Below are 6,925 nucleotides of genomic sequence, written 5' to 3'. Positions count from 1 at the left end.
AAGGCAGAGGCATATTTCCCCAGTGATAAAGCGGTTTCAGATGGAGCTACCTGATGGCAGAGGGACTTATCTTTGGTGGAGAGAGGAGAGCAGCCTGTAAGATGACCAGATGTGGGCTCCAAGTCTGCCTGATCTGCAGGAAGAGACTTTGGTTTGGAGAGGTAGAGGTGAATATATGCAAAGGCCTTTCTTGAGGTGAAGAAGCAATTTTTTGGGTTATAGTTCCTCATACTTAAATGTAGCCTCAGTTGTGCCTTCTGTGCCCTTAAAATGGTGGAATTGCCCATTGCAGGAGGTGGGAGCCATCAGTCCAAAGTCCCTGTTCTGCGCATGCGTTGAGCAGAGCTGAAGACAACTCGCAATGTGAAAAGCAGTGTCTGGATTGCAGCTGGGGGAAAACAAATCTGATGTCCCAAACTAAACATCCTCCTTGGGCTTGGATTTCCCTCCTGCAGCTGCTTGGCAGGGGGCTTTTCCTGGGCTGAGCAGAGCACTTGTGCTGCTTAGCTGTGCTTCAAAGTGCATTTCCTTTCGACATCTGTTCTCTGCCATTCTCTATCACCCTTAGTGGCACCAGCTACTTCAAACGTAAGATTTCTTTCCAGTTGCAGAAAGTCTCCCTTCTGGTTATCTCTCCCTCCCAGTCCTTTGACCTGCTCATACAGCAGCTTGTCTGAGGCTGTGTGTTTCCAGCCTAATGCTTATTTTTGGGACCATGGATAAAACACCTGGCATCATTATGCTCATCCTTGGAAGAGCCCTTTGGTTTCGTGAAGAAACACGCTTGTTGTGTCCAGCAAAGCTCAGTCTCTTGGCTTGTCCCCGCAGACAGGGAGACGTGGGAGATGGAACGAGGTCCCTCCAGCTTTTGGGTTTTTAGTGCTGCTTTCAGTGGATTAGCTGCAGCCTTGTTCCTGACGCATCGCTTGAGCTGAATAATATCTTAAGTGATTCTGAACCAAGCTTTGCTGTCATAAATGAGGGCATGATGGCAGGGAGGGGTTCTGTTTTTCTTTGAATTAGCTTCTACTTCTGAAGCCTCAATTACACTTGGGTCATGATTTCTAGAGTCCTTTCTATCTTACAAGCATTAATGCTGGAAATGGAGTTAAATTAGAGAGCTGAGGGTTGCATACGTAATTGTGCGAGCCCTGTGCTAGGGATGTGGAAGAAATGCCAAATGTGATGGATTTCATGATAAAAACTAGAGAAAATGGCAACTCTGTGTGTTGACAGCTCCTGGAGTTGAGCAGAAGTTGTGTTGATGTTATCATCGGCTTAATTAGATGCTTTAAGCCCAACAGATTTCAATCTGGAGAAGTTATTGGCTGTGTGTAGTTTTAAGAGAGAGTTCATAAGTAGTATTTGGCCTCTGAAAAAGGCCAATTAGTCTAAATGACACTTTAGCCAAAATGACGGAATATGAGCAATTGCCTAGGCGACGGATTGCTAATGGGGGCTTTCAGCTTGTGTCTGTCTGCTTTAAAGCTGTCAGAAATCCTGCGTCGAGACAAGCAGTTCCTTGTTTCTGCCTCCTTGGTGCATTGAAGGCAAACATCTGCTGCTCTTTGGTCTGCTCAGAGAGAGGTGTAAAGGTGGAGATGGAGAAGTTTCAGAGCGAGCTCCAAGGGGCTGATGGAGGAGGGCTACCGAAGTTCCCTCAAACTTTAGGTCTGTCCAGCACTGACATGGTGAAACATCTTCTCCGTGGTTCTCCATCTCCACTCAGCTCCCCACAGGTCAGGAGCCAGCACTATGAGTCCCTGTTGGGTGTGGAGTCATCCTGCACCAAAGCGTCTGGGCTCCTCAAGTGCCTAACCCTGATGATTTCTCAATGCAGGAGGTCAACATGAGGCACCTTCATGCATGGGAAGACCAGGATTAGAGCCTTTTATGGGAGAGGAACTGAGAGAGATTGAGAGAAATGGATGCTCCTGGCTGCTGAGATGGACATATCTGGAAGTTACAGGTCTTGGAGGTGCATATCTGAGGAAGATGCTGCAGAAGTGGAAGGATCATAATAAAAGAAACCTCAGCGCTGGTTTCCCCTTCTTGTGGCTGAGAAGGCTCCACTGAGATCATAACCCAAGGGGCTACACCACTGAAGTGGGTAAAATAGGGGGATGCCCTCCAGAAGGGAAGGACGGATATGGCTCAGGTGAGCCCTTTGCCTTCCTGTGCCATCGTGCTCAGCTGCAGCACCTTCTATTTCTTGCATTCAGGCCTAATCTTCCTTTAAATTCATCTTAATTATTAATGCAACACATCTGTTTGAAATCATGCGGGCTCAGAGTAAGGGATTAGGGTAAGGTTTTGGATGTATTTAAAGTGACTACTGTGTTTACTGTTTCTAATGTTAAGGAGTTTAAATGAACAGAAAAGCTGTTTTGGGGCCTGGACTCATCAGCTCTTTATTGAATTTAAGGTACAGCAGGGTTAATTAAGATTTAGGAGATTGTTCTGCACGGGGGAGTGCCCTTTCCGTGCCTGTAGGGACACAAATGCCCTCAGGGTTGAGGTGTGCATGGAGCTGGGGTCCCTGGAACGTTCCCCAGCTCTGGCCCTGGCCAATAGTTGACCACGTCTACTGGATGACCACGTCCAATCCCAGAAATGGGATTGGGTTTTCAGGCTGTTCCAGATCTTGCCTTTTATTCATGAATAAGCGATAAGATTTAAGGTGGACAACACAATCCAATTAAAATTGCATCTCTGAAATATTAAGGATTGATCCAGAAATAATATTATAGGGCCATGGGGTCTTAAATCCATGCTTAGCTCCTTTGGTATTATATGGGAACCGTTGAGTCCCAGCCTGACTGATCACCTGGGGAAAGAACCCGGTCAGCCCTGGGAGCACAGGTGAAGGCAATTCACCTCTGAGACAGGAAGGGGTGGAGCCTGGCTGCGCCTCTCTTTGACCTCATTGAAGAGTTGATCCCCACTGGGGAAGGATCCCTTTTTGGGAATTGCTCCTTGGTGAAGCTTTCCCCTTTGAACCTCGAATCTTCTGATACAGGTGAGCCATCTTTTTCCTTTCCTTTATAGCACCTTTCCCTTGTGCTGGTCCTTCCATTGTCACACCTTTCCCATCATATTGATCTGTCCAACAGGCTGTCAGTGGAAACCTGATGATGCTTACAAAAGTGACTAAGGTTTGCTGCCTGCAGAGAGGGACCCAAACATTGAGGGTTATGTGCCCAGGCCAAAATTAATTATCTTGAATAGAAACTTCGTTTGGGTGCAAGCACAGTACTGTTTGGCTCGTATTCACGTGTTGTCTGGAATCATTTGTCAACAATGTTCTGTAATCAGATCTTGATTTAAGCTAATCATTATTTGCCTTGTTAACTCAAAGCGTGTATTCAAACCCCCATTGAAGGCAATAGAACGTAAGCACGGCTGGAAGAAACATGAAATACTTCAGTGGCTTTGCAGTAGTACTGAACTGAAATACTCAGCCTCTATTTTTTTTGTGCTGTTTTGAACATCGACCGCTCTTTCCACTGGCAAAAACAGTCATTAATCAAATATCGTGAGCTCTCTCCAAGTATTTTGCCAAGCTGGGAAATTAGTGAAAATTCCATTCTGGAAATGTGAAAGCAAAATGCCCCAGTATGCCGGGATGGTTTAAAGCCACTGCTGAGTGGTGACACTGTGGCTTGGCTCCAATTTTCTATCATGGCGACAAAAGGATTTAAAAGAAGAAAAAAAAAAAAGAAAAGGCAGAAATTCCAGAATGGAGTCAGTTTTGCAGAAGTCACTTAGATTCCACCAGGGCTGAATTTGCAGCCTCGCTAATGTAATTAACATCTATTAAGCGAGTGTGTGCCCTGAGCAGCTTAATAGGAAAATCTAATAATGTTTCCTACTGGAATGTTCCCCGTTAAATTGTTGAAGTGCTTTCGTGTATGTTTTCTGTAGCTAGCCTCGTTTAATGGAAATGCTACACAAATTAGCATTAGGTGAGGTGGGATCCTTAATTTAATTTGATTTTACAGCCGGGGCGCCCAGAGATTGCTGCTTGGGTCCTGCCAGCAGAGCGGGATTTGCTGGGATCGCCCCTATAATGGCTCCGTGCAGCTCTCGCCTGCCGAGCGTGGGGAGCCCGGTTATTAGCTGAGCTGTAAATAGCATTAATGACGTCCTCGTGGAGCAATAGCCTGGCAGGATGGGCTCCATAAAAATAGGAATCCTGGGGCTGAGTGGGGTTTTGTTTTATTTTTTTTTAAGGCCGAGTAATAAAAGGAGAAAATGGAAAGCTTGTGCCTTTGTTTTTGTTTGGCCTGACGGGCGATGGGAGCGGAGGTGCAGATGTGTGGATAAAGCCCTGCTTGTTCTGCGGGTGCTGCTGCTGTGCTGCATGACCCCGCTTCTGTTTGCTGAAGCCACTGTTGGGTTTCATTGGGGTTTTAGCCACAGTGTTTGAGGGAGCAGGGCCAATAGCACCTCCTCTGCCCTCGTCTCTATTCTGAGGGTGCAGGGTACGCTCCCAGCCACGGGTGCACATATCCATACAATGCCTGTGCTGTCCCTGTAGGGAGCGGAGCTGCAGGGTGTGATGTTCCTATCCACCCCAAAGTGAAATCCCAGAGAACAGGAGCTGCTTCTCCTTCCTATAGCTATGCAGTCTCCTTGGTCAGGGAGTTGGCTGGTCTGCAGGGAAGGATACTGGGGCTGGTACATGCGCTAACTTAGCCTTCTCCCTACAAAATCAGAGCGGCAAATGCTGAAGCTGCAGGAGGGAGATGCAGGGATTAGCTCAGGCTGGGGTGCCGCAGCAATGTGAGTTCAGCCTCAGCAGAATGTTAACTGGAGAGGCAAGGTTTCCTCCTCTTTTTGTTGTTCCTTTCCCGTTGAGAGGAAGGGACTTGTGGGGAGAAGGCAATTTGTTTAGGAAATCAAGGAGGTGGTGCAGCCTCCTGCAGTACGTGTGCAAAGGGAAAGCTCTGCCTCTCTCCTCCGGCTGCCGCTTCCCCAGGAGGAAACTGCCAGGCCAGGGGTTCTTAAATTTTTCATTACATGGGCAAAGCTGCTTCCTTCCCAAGCAAAGAGAATTTCTTCAGTGCAGGCTGATTAATTCTGTCCCATGCACCGCCTTGTCCTTTGGGTCTCGCTGCTCTGCAGTCCCTTTTGCAGTGTTGGCCACCTTGCAGATGTACCTGAAGCCCACGTCCCCTCTGGGAGCTGCTCCTGGGGTACATCAGCCTGGTTGTGCCCCAGGAATGGCAAATTGCTCTGCGGAACAGCTCTGCTTCCCTTAGAGCACATGTGTCCAGCCAGGACCCAAGCCCTCAGCCCAAGGCAGCCAGGCCTGATGTGGATTTAATTGAGACTTCCAAAAATGTTCATGTGTGGGGGGATGCTGACACAGATGAAACTTTCTCACTGGCACTTGATAGCATTTGAACGAAGCTAAAGCTAAATGGATGGTGTTGGTATGTGAAGGCAGGGAACATGACGTGGCAAATTATTTGGGCATTTTTTTGATGGAAATTGCCTTTTAAAGCAAAACCACTCTACTTGTACAGCAATTAACTTTAAGCTCCATCATTCTCTGAGAAAAGCTTGTAAGCTGCGGCTACTTCTGCCAGAAGTCATCAAATAAGGAAATAAGCAGATCTCTTTACAACTCCCCGAAATGAAGTTGTAGTGAGGTGGAGGTCAGCATCTGCTCCCAGGTAACAGCAACAAGATGAGAAGTGATGGCCTCAAGCTGCACCAGGGGTTGGTCAGGTTTGATGTTACGAAAAGATTCTTAAAAAGAGAGAGATTGTACCTTGCACATGATCATGAGAGGAATAAATATCCCAAACTTCTCTTCCTTCCAGCCCAGGGCAGTGCAGGCTCTGGTCTGTTCCCCTTCCCAAACGCCCAGCAGTAGGGCTGTGTGCTGTCCCAGACACTTAACTCGGTGATTTATCTGCTCTCTGGAAGGCCTCGCACACAGGCAGATCTAACAGTAATGGTGCTTGATAAAAAATCTTTCCATTTGCCTGATTTGGTAATTGCTGTTAGCAGTTTAATGCCTGCGCGGAGCATGTTTTTATACTGTCAGCACAAACCACATGGCAACAATCAATGCAGTGCTGGATCCTCAGCAGCAGCAGCAGGGGCAAGAGAAGAAGCTACGTTTCATTTTTACTTGCTAACTCCAGATGCAAACAGGCTGGGATTCCCCTGGTCATGAAACCCCATGGTCTGGGAGCACCATAAGCGGAGACTTTGAAGGCCAATGATCCTTGTCTTTCTCAAGCACGTGGTGTTGCTGTCTTGGGTCCTTCCTCTTGGTTGAACTTGGTCAACCAACTAAATTTTAAGGCCACTTATATCTTCTACAGCACTGTGTTGCCTTAGAGAAGGTGTTTGTGAGTGCTGGGGGTGGACAGGGCTGGTGGCTCAAAGCAGAGTTTTGTGGCAGTGTGTGTACGTCATTGCTGGTGTCATCTGGGCATTCCTATCCTTGCCGTGCATCTCCTGCAGACATGACATGGCTGCAAAAACCTCGTCCCCACAGGGACCTCTGAGTCACTTCCAAAAATAGGGAGTTAGGAAAGTTGCTGCTCAAGAGGAAAATTACTAAAAGCTGTTGGCTGGGTTGGTGCATCCCAGCGAGGGCACGTGGTGTGGCTGTGGTTGGGGCTCTGCAAGGAGATGTTGGTTGTTGTCCTGGTGCAGGTTGCAGCTGGATGTCGTAACGCAGTGTCTGGAAGCTGCCGTGGTTGGAGTCCTCCTCTGAGGCAGTGAAACTAGTCATGGAGGAGGGAGATGGGAAGTGGCAAAGAGGAGACAAAGTGGAACGTTCTGCTGGCTTTTATGTGCAGCAAAGCCCAGCCTGTGTGTGCTGTTTGAATTTGTCAGATGCTTTTGTCACAAAGACCTTTTTTTTCTGTAGGGACAGCATCTGGGTGATGCTGATACAAGC

This window comes from Gallus gallus, chromosome 18 (assembly GCF_016699485.2).
Source record: "Gallus gallus isolate bGalGal1 chromosome 18, bGalGal1.mat.broiler.GRCg7b, whole genome shotgun sequence".
Taxonomy (NCBI): domain Eukaryota; kingdom Metazoa; phylum Chordata; class Aves; order Galliformes; family Phasianidae; genus Gallus; species Gallus gallus.
Note: the sequence above shows the minus strand (reverse complement) of the source record.